At 40.9% G+C, this 10037-nt stretch overlaps 1 long non-coding RNA gene and 1 other non-coding gene across 2 annotated transcripts; one reads left to right on the top strand and one right to left on the bottom strand.

The window, feature by feature from the left end:
* Positions 1-21: 21 nt before the first annotated feature.
* LOC122740082 lies at positions 22-9032 on the bottom strand. Its single transcript, XR_006354709.1, has 3 exons — positions 8909-9032; positions 7114-7268; positions 22-252 (listed from the first exon to the last, which is right to left on the bottom strand). It is a non-coding gene; the product is annotated as an uncharacterized LOC122740082 (long non-coding RNA).
* A 56-nt stretch (positions 9033-9088) lies between these two features.
* Positions 9089-9161, top strand: TRNAA-AGC. The gene has a single exon. It is a non-coding gene; the product is annotated as a tRNA-Ala (tRNA).
* Positions 9162-10037: the final 876 nt, after the last annotated feature.

Consider the following 10037-nt stretch of genomic DNA (forward strand, 5'->3'; position numbering starts at 1 on the left):
TTAAGCAGTTTGAAGCACTGTGCCACTCTGTTGAGTTGTTGATTGGGCCAGAGATTTTGCACAACAGAAGTTGTCCTGCACTCAGGACATTTAAAATAGATCTGAGAAGTCATTTGGATGTACTGAAGGATACATTGTTTGCAAAAATTATGACCACATTCTACAGATGTGACATCTTCCAAGAAATCTAGGCAGATAGAACACTTCAGCTCTTCTGAAATCTTTGAAGTAAGATATGAGTCATCCATGATTCTTAAAAAGAAAGAAAAGAAAGAGAAGGATTGCTTATTTCATAATACTGAGTTAAATATAGTATCACATTCTTTACTGAGCAAGACAAATCCATTCCATGCATACAGGTGAGAAAGACTTTCTCTGAGCAACTGAAAGTGCAAGGGGGAGAAAAAAATATATAGAAAGGAAATTTAAGGAAAGAAATTACCCCTGATTTTGTATCACAGGCAGGACCAGAACTAGGCAAAATGATTTATTTAATAGTGTTGCACACAGAGTCAAGGAGATCCGGTTCAAGCCCTGTCTCAGATACCTACTAGTTCTGTGTCCTAGGAAAAGTCAAGTCCCTCATCTGTGAAAGAGGGCTAATATTATTGGATACCTATTTTACAAAGATGTGAAGATAAAATTAGATGATGTACATAAAGCTTTTTGTATACTTTCTTTAAAAATTGTATATAATATTTTTATTCTTGGCATAGAATCAACAAACATGCAATAATAAGAAAAGAATACATAATGAAGCATCTACTACTTAGCTGTATTCCACCACCACCACCCCCAAAGTCTCTCCCAGTCACTAGATATCCTCAAATAGCATACAAGTAGCTAGGTAATGTATAGTGGATAATGTGTTCCATATTAGTCGTGTTATGAAAGAAAACTCAAAAATGAGCTGGAGAAGAAAAGTGCAAACCACTCCAGTATCTTTGCCAAGAAAAATCCAGATGAGGTCATGAAGAGTCAGACATGAGTGAAATGACTCAAGGACCCCATAACGTCACGGAACATCTCAAATCCCTAAGTCCTTACCTGACAAAAGTGACATGACAATAACACTTACATATAGCACATTAAGGCTTGCAAAATACACAAAATAATACAGGTATCGTGATGATACACTAAAAAGTCAGCAAGGAACTAAGAGAAAACAACCCTCACCTTCCGTATTGCTCGCCTTCAGTCGCTTCTGATTTGGGGTCTTCCCTAGTGTTCGGAGCTCGCTGTCAGTTCTTATTTAAAACCCTGTGTAGCTCCACCCCATTCAATTAACCCCATCTTAATTATCTGCTAACACACTCACAAAAGACTATCTTGATTACATCTCAGCTGTGGGAGGTGTCTCTTCACTGACTTAGGCAAACTTGTGAAGCCCGCCAGGCAGTTTTCTTTGTGACTCTGAGACAATGAAACGTACTTAATGCAAGAATGCTATTTGGTAACATTGTGCCAGGATCAACGGTGATAGACTTAGCTCCTCTCAGTAATACAATGATTCAAGACAATTCCAAAAGACTCGTGCAGGAAAATTCTTTCCACATCCAGAAAAAAGAAGTTTGGAATCTGTTTTTTTTTCTTTTTTGTGAGGCCATTGGGATTAAGTGACTCGCCTAGGGTCACACAGCTAGCGTTAAGTGTCTGAGGCCAGATTTGAACTCAGGTCCTCCTGACTCCAGGGCCAGTGCTCTATCCACTGTGCTACCTAGCTGCCCCAAAATTTGGAATCTGAATGCAGATAGAACCATACTATTTCTCCTCTTTTTTTGTTTGTTTCTTTTTTGAGGTTTTCCCTTTTGTTCTGATTCTTCTTTCATAGCATGACTAATACAAAAATATGTTTAATGTGACTGTACATAAATAACCTATATCAGATTGCTTTCTGTCTTGGGGAGGGGGGAGGGAAGAGAGGGAGGGAGAAAAATTTGGAACTCAAAATCTTATAAAAACAAATGTTGAAAACTATATGGAGACTGAAAAAAAACCTAAAACTAACTGGAAAAAAATTAAATACTATTAAGATTGAAAAAAAATGGTGCTTGACACTGAGTACGCTGAAGAGAAAAACCAAAGTTTCTGCCCTCAGGGGAACTTGAATTCCCATGGGAACATATAAATTATATATGTTACAAACATCTCTAGCTGAGAGAAGTATAACTTCATCAACATGTCGGTTGCCTTTCCATTCTGATAGTCTAAGACAACTACCTGAAGGTTGCTTATTGATCTAGAAAACCACAAACTGACATTCTCTACATTTTATCATATCGTTATTTTATTAAATATTTCCCAATTACACCTTAATCTGGTTCCAGCACAGGCATATTGTGGGTAGTGTGTCTGACACCTCTAGCCTAAGTGAGTTCTCAGACCTTAAAGCCCTTTCCTGGCTACCCCTCCCATAGGCCATTCCCCTAGGAGCTTGGGTCTCAAGTTTAAGGTCCCTAAGGGACAGGATTAACTCACCTTTGTATTATTCCTCCCAGCACTTACCTCCATGTTAGCAGTAAGCATTTAATAAAAAATTTTCAATCATTCAATAATGAGCATCTATTATGGACAGTTTAAATGAATGGACAAATAAGGTCAGGAGAAATTTCTGAGTAAGTCAGGATCAGTGGTAGAACTCTGGGCACCATTTCAACATCCAAGATCTTCTAAAAGACATCAACTAGCCTCTTTTTTCTGACTTCCTTCAAGAATCAGATCAAACCTTATCTTCAATTTATACTGTATTTGCCTTGTGTATACTTAGTCATTTCTATAATGTCTCCATTGGAATGTGACCTCCATAAAAGATGGTGAGGATGGTGTTTTTACCCTTCTTTGTACCCCCAGCATTTAGCATAGTAACTGGTATATTGTTGAGTCATATAGTAGTAGGCCTCCACCAGTTGCAGTGGACCATGGATCAGCACCTTGAAGAGCCACAGGCCACAGTGTGGCTATGCAGTCTGATGTGGGAGCCGAAGCTCCTAAATTACTTATATATAAGGTATTTTATTTTTTCTGTTACATGTAAAGATAGTTCTCAACTTTTGTTTATACAAGCTTTACAATTTCAGATTTTTCTCCCTCCCTCCCCTCCCTCCCCCTCCCCTAGACAGCAGGTAATCTGATATAGGATATCTATATATCTATATCCATATACATATAGATGTGTGTGTATATATATATATATATATATATATCCATAATAACATTAATCCTATTTCTGCATTAATCCTGTCCTAAATGACTTATAACCCATAACTGCCATATACCATGTTGTATCTAGCCCATAAGGAGTAGCTGGAGTATCCTCTCCAGGATGCTGGCCTGGGCAGATCAATATGGAAAACAAGCTGTTGCCCATGCAGCAGGTTTTCCCTCTCGGAGACATTGGTGGATCCAAAGGAGAGGCAGAGCCAATACAGTTTGACACCAGTGCAGGAGTTGCCAGAGGGATGTGATGTCCAACATCCAACTGCCTAAGGGACTCCAACTCCTGATTTTTCCTTGGGATTAACTCCCAAAGTCTTTCCCATACATGGGTATAGCCTCAAGGCAGGGGAGGTTTAAAATCAGGGTTCCTTCCTATAGGTGGGTTGCCTGCCAAGGCTAACGAGCCCCACCTGCCTGAAGCGACTGGTTTTAAGGTGCCAGTGACTCACCTTCACCCCTTCTCCTGTTAGTGGAAACAGTTCCTCCATGAGAAGGCCAGGAGTTGGGCTTCGGTTGTCAGAGGCTATTTGAGACGCACACCATTGGAGCATTTTATAGAGAGTGGGAGCTTATTCCCACTCCCACCCTGGCATGACAAACCTTTTGGAACCAGTTGAGTCATATAAGACTCATGATTCCATTTGGGGTTTTCTTAAGTGATTTGCTGTTTCTTTCTCCACTTCATTTTATAGATAAGGAATTGGGGCAAATAGGGTTGAGACTTACTTGCCAGGATCACACAGGTAGTGTGTCTGAGGCCAAATTTGAACTCAGAACATGAGTCTCCCTCATTCCAAGCCCAGAACTCTATCTACTGTACCATGTAGTTGTTCTCCTCTCTTTCTTCAACCTCTCCCCGCCTGATCGATAGAAGCAGATTACTCTTTCCCACCCAAAATCAGACACATCCAAGCCATCCTGATATGTCTCAAAGTTACTAAATTCATTGATCCAATTATAATATTATGAATTCTATACCCCTAAGAGATTAAAGACAGAGGAAAAGAATCCATTATACTCAAATATTTATAAGTTCTTTTCACAGTAGCAAAAAAACAAAACAAAACAAAAATCCTGGGAACTAACTGGATTCCCACCTATTGTGGAATTGATGGAGGAAGCAAAAAAAAAAAAAAGAAGAGGTTAACAGATAAACTGAGGCTTGAGTCCTTATCAACAGTACCTAAAAGGGTTAACAGAGAAACTAAGGTTTGTGTTCTTACAGTAGTAACCAAGAGGGTTTGTCCCTATCAGCCCTCACTATCAGTAGACAGTAACCAGGGACCATTAACCATTAATAGCTATTAATATCCCTAGATGACGGGACACCTAGAAACCAGATCTTAAGTAAAGAGATATCATGAGCACAGAGACCCTCTGGGTGTGACAAGTTTAAGCATGTCTTTAGGAACATGCTCAGAAAGGACTAAATATGTCCTTGGGCTCACCTTATGACATGTAAATACCAAAAACACACCTCCAAGGAAAAAGGTACCCGCCTCAGAGGATGTCTTAGGACCCCAAGAAGTCCAAATTAGGATAAGACCTACCATGAACCTCCCACAAGGAAGATATTAGGATAATGAGGAGATAATTTACTTTTTCTTTACACTTCCATGGTGCTCTCCCTGTGGTCACTCACAATATTGCAGTAAAACTTGGGAAACTGAGTCACTGAGTCTTGTAATTCATCGGGATGCTTCACGAGCAATTTGATCAATTAAACCCACCCCCCCTACAGAATGGCTAACCATATTGTGGTATATGAATGTAATGGAATATTATTGTGCTATTAAATAAAGACAGTGGACAATTTCAGAGGAAATTGGGAAGACCTTTATGATCTGCTGTAAAGTGAACAGAACCATCATGGGGGAAATTGGTGGGGGGTTGAAGTAGGGGTTCTTAGGAATTCCTCTTTAAAGAATTACACACTCTTGCACATAAATCCAATTAGAATAAAATAATAGTTTATTTAGGTGCTAGGGAAGGGAAACCAAGAGAGAAGTTCTTGGACTTCTCAGGGGGAGAAGGCATGGCACAGAGGCTGAGTTCTCTGAGATACCTATTTCCTCCAGCAGGAGACAGGCAAATACTTTTACAGAGGACCGATGGTGGTCTAATGGGGTAATCTTCTGATTGTAGAAAGTTCCCTTACTGGGGCAGCTAGGTGGCACAGTGGATAGAGCACTGGCCCTGGATTCAGGAGTACCTGAGTTCAAATCTGGCCTCAGACACTTAACACTTACTAGCTATGGGACCCTGGGCAAGTCACCTAACCCCAATTGCCTCACTGAAGAAAAAAAAAAAAAAAGAAAGTTCCCTTACTAGGAGAGGACCATCCCCCACCGGTGGTGGCTGGGGGAAGTTGGGCAAGAGGCAACTCCAATGTCTCAAGCTATCTTCATCCCCCTCATGCCACAAAGGCAGCAGCCACACCTAAAGAGCAGCCTACCTAAAGAGGTACTTAGGTGTGTCAGTTTAGCTTCTGAAGGAGAAGGCTCCTTGATTTCCCCCAGAAAACTTCTGAGGTACCCCAGGTCTATAACAAGAACTAAGACAACAATTTACATGACAGCAACATTATAGAGGAAAAACAAGTTTGCAAGATTTAGGACTGAATTATACAGTGATAAATCAGGAGACCAAAAGAACTGAAGGGGAATGGTGCCAGCCACCTCAAGTCAGAGAGGTTATTGACTTAAAATCCTGAATGAGACATAATATATGGGCATGACCAATATAAGTATTTGTTTTGCTACATTATGCATATTTATTGTGAGAGGTTTCAAAAATTGTTCTGGAGAGAGAGCAATGGGAGAGAAACAATATAAAACTGATAAAAATTAATTTTTAAAATTAAAAAAAAAGAAAAATTATATGGCCCCTTAGAGATCACTAGTGTGGACATTTCAAGCAAAATCCCAATTTTTCTTTTTTTTTTTCAGGGCAGATGAGGGTTAAGTGACTTGCCCAGGTTCTCACAGCTGTAAGTGTCAAGTGTCTGAGGCCAGATTTGAACACAAGTCCTCCTGAATCCAGGGCCGGTGCTTTATCCACTGCACCACCTAGCCACCCCTCCAATTTTTCTTTTAAAAAGGGTAATCAGGGGCAGCTAGGTGGTGAAGTGGATAAAGTACCAGCCTCGGATTCAGGAGGACTCGTGTTCAAATCTGGCCTCAGACACTTGACACTTACCAGCTGTGAGACCCTGGGCAAGTCACTTAACCCTCATTGCCCTGAAAAAATAAAAAGGCAATCAAGGACACACTTCATGCATCTGTTACTTCATTTCAATTCAGTTAAATTTAATAAACATGTATTAAATATTAACTGTGTGAAGTACTGGAAACACAAAAACAAATTACAAGAGCCTTACATTTTATTAGGATAAACAGTTTTCTTGAGAAGAGGACATTGGGGAGATAAAAATACTTTTTTGTTGTTTTTTTGTTTTGTTTTTTGTGGGGCAATGCGGGTTAAGTGACTTGCCCAGGGTCACACAGCTAGTAAGTGTCAAGTGTCTGAGGCGGGATATGAACTCAAGTCCTCCTGAATCCAGGGACAGTGCTTTATCCATTATGCCACCTAGCTGCCCCCAGATGAAAATACTTAAAAAAAATTTTTTCAGGGCAATGAGGGTTAAGTGACTTGTCCAGGGTCTCACAGCTTGTAAGTGTCAACCGTCTGAGGCCAGATTTGAACTCAGGTGCTCCTGAATCCAGGATGGGTGCTTTATCCAATGATCCACCTATCTGCCCCTGACAAAAAGACTTTTACAGGAGAGTTTTTGTTTTCAAGCTTGGTCATCTCAAAAACCCTAGAAAGGAGTAGCAGGGGCAGGACTCCAGATTGGAAACACCTTCCTCCCTCAGTCCCCTTTCTCCCAACTTGTACCTTTTAAAGAAAACTCAGGAGCAGACTTCTTGGCTGGTTCTCTTCTCCACTTCCAGAGTTAACTTCATGAGCTCCAGTCTTTTGGTTTTTAAATTCTCACCCGGCCATCTCGGCTCAAGCCCATTGTCTCCGTCATTCATCAGATTTTCCTGACCCTGCATATGCAAATAGATAACCAAAGTCTGGAAAGGTGTGAATATTCCATTTCAAAGTCAGAAGGGGTGTACTCCTAAATCTCAGGGTCTCTATTACCTTCCTGTTACAACTTTCATATTTAAAACTCAAAATTTTAAATTTAATCATTTCTGTTACTTATCCCTTCTATCCTGTATTTTCATCAAGGGAAGAGGATGAAGTGTACAACAATCTAGGTCCGTGAACTTAGCTTTGATTCTTCCAATTATTAGAGGGATGGTGTGTGAGTATTTTAAAAGGGAGGTGGTGATCACTAAGAGCAAGTATGATTTCATAAAACAATCAATAAATATTATTAAGCACCCACTATGTGCCAGGCCCTGTACTATATTCTTTATCAAGAATGTGTCATGGCAGTTTAACCTAATGTCATTTAAAAATTTTTTTGATGCCTTTTGGTTTTTTACTCCATATTGTTATATATAATCCTCCCTTCTTTCCTTCCCATTTAGTCTTTCCTTATAATCAAGATTTTAAAATAAAAATAAACTTCAGCAAAATGAATCAACACTGACAGCATATACAACATTTCACACTGCTAGAACTCCACCTTTCCAAAGAAAGGAAAGAGGTGCACTCATTTTTTTTTCATAAAGGGTCACTAGGCTGAAGGTGAATGCAGTAAACATAGGATACTTTAATTTCAACAAAATACCTGAGGAATTCTTATTTTATTCTTGTAAATAATATGTATTGGTGTAATCTAGATTGTAGCACAATTAGGTGCATTTAAAATTAGTTGAAGGACCAGACCCAAAGGGTATTAATTTAAATCAAGATCAGCTTTGAGAGAGTTCTTCAAGTGTCAAGGACGAAGATCTGTCCTTGGTCCGGTGCTGGTTACAATTTTTGTTAATAACTCGCATCAAGATGGTATTTAGTCAGAATTCGTTGCCATCTCCCACTCTTCCACTAACCTTGGTAACCAAAGTCAGATTTGAACTCAGGTGAAGAAAATCCCAAATGGGATCAGGAAGGGTCGGTCGAGGCAGGGGAAAAAACGACTGAACAACTACTACTCCTGACTTTTAGACCCAGAAATGTACCCATTCACCACTTAGATGCCTCTGGTACAAGGGGCCAGAAACAGAAAGATACAAAGGAACGATCTGGACTGAATTCCCTTGGTACCTTCCCATAATCCCTACGAAGGGAAATGTGATCTTTCCTTCAACGACCTAGTGAGCTGTTGCCTCACACATACACAAGTGCTGTGCTTTGTTTATCCACGAACGATATTTGTGTCACCCTCTCCAGATTTCGAGTAATTTTGCACCAAGAGCAAAATGGGTACTTACTCTGCTTGTCAGTACAAGATTCACTTACGAGTGAGACCCATTTACCCAATGATTCCCATTTACCCGGTGATCCCATCCACAAGGTGGAGTTCTTGGCCCTGAAGTAGAGAATGGACTATCCGTAGTGATTCAGATTCAGAGAAGTCTATCTTTGGAGAGAACTTCCCAAGACACATATTTCTGGTGGAGGATAGTGTCCTGTGGTGCAGGTCTCCGGGTACCTTGCCTACAAACCCTGTAGGGATCCATCCCCTTCTCTGTGCCCACTTCCTATTTTCCAATGGCTCTGTGGTCATACCCACCTTCTCTCCACTCTGCTAGCCTGCTACTTTCCCTTCCTCTAGCTCTACTATTTAACAATTCCTTGTCTTTTCTCTCATAGCATTCTCCATTAAAATGTAAATTTCTTCAAGAAAAGAGTTCCTGCGCAATTTACGGGAGAATGTCGTAATAGGAACTAGAAGCATCCTTACCCTACGGGTGGGGGATTAGCTCAAATGGTAGAGCGCTCGCTTAGCATGCGAGAGGTAGCGGGATCGATGCCCGCATCCTCCAAAAGAATTTTACCCTTTGTTGACTTGAATTCTGCAGGGGTTTTTGTGTCTGGAAAGAAATGAGAGGGCGTTATCTTCTCAAGTTGAAAGACTGGTAACGCTTAAGTTACTTAACCCCATTTGCCTCACCAAAAGAAAAAAAGAAAAGGAAGAGTGGCTCCTAACACTTAATGAGGCCAAGAGTTCCCCCTCCTCTTACAAGGCAGAGTCTGCTAAAAAGTATACCTTATTCAGCCTAGGACGGTGTCCGAGTCTGGAATTAGGAGATCCAGGATCGCTGATACAATCGAACAAACAAAGTCGAGAGAAACTAAGCCTGTGCATCTAATTCTCGGCTTGGACACGTTTTCCACTGGACTAGCGATCCGGAGTGAGCACTTTCACTTCTAATCCCAGTCAAAGTTGTTTGACTCTTGAGTGACTGGGAGTGCCTTGGATAGCCTGCAAGTGGAAAGGAAAGGTAGCACGCCAGACTTGCTCAAAACCACTCTGTCCCTATTTTTTTATTCGGAAAAACGTCAGCAAAATAGCTCAAGGTATGAAATAGTGGGGGCGTTGACTGCGACTGAATCTGAGTCTTTCCATCTACCCAATCCTGGATGTTCCTGAAAGACGTGGAGCAGTTACCCCTGAGCCTACAGAAAGAGATTTCACATCTGGGACCCACACCAAAGCGCCTTGTCTCTGGCCCAGAACAGCCCTCTCTCCTACACTTCTTAGGAGACTACGAGGGCGTCCTAGGCCGGTCTGCAGCCTTAAGACAGGCTCCACACTGAAGGCAGAGACCACAGAGAAGAGCAGAGGGCAACATACCTGCCCGCCGGTGCCTGAACAAAAGCTGTGTTGGTTAAGTCTTGTCCAGTTTGCGGATTAATAC

The sequence above is a fragment of the Dromiciops gliroides genome, chromosome 1 (genome assembly GCF_019393635.1).
Source record: "Dromiciops gliroides isolate mDroGli1 chromosome 1, mDroGli1.pri, whole genome shotgun sequence".
In the NCBI taxonomy this organism is placed as follows: domain Eukaryota; kingdom Metazoa; phylum Chordata; class Mammalia; order Microbiotheria; family Microbiotheriidae; genus Dromiciops; species Dromiciops gliroides.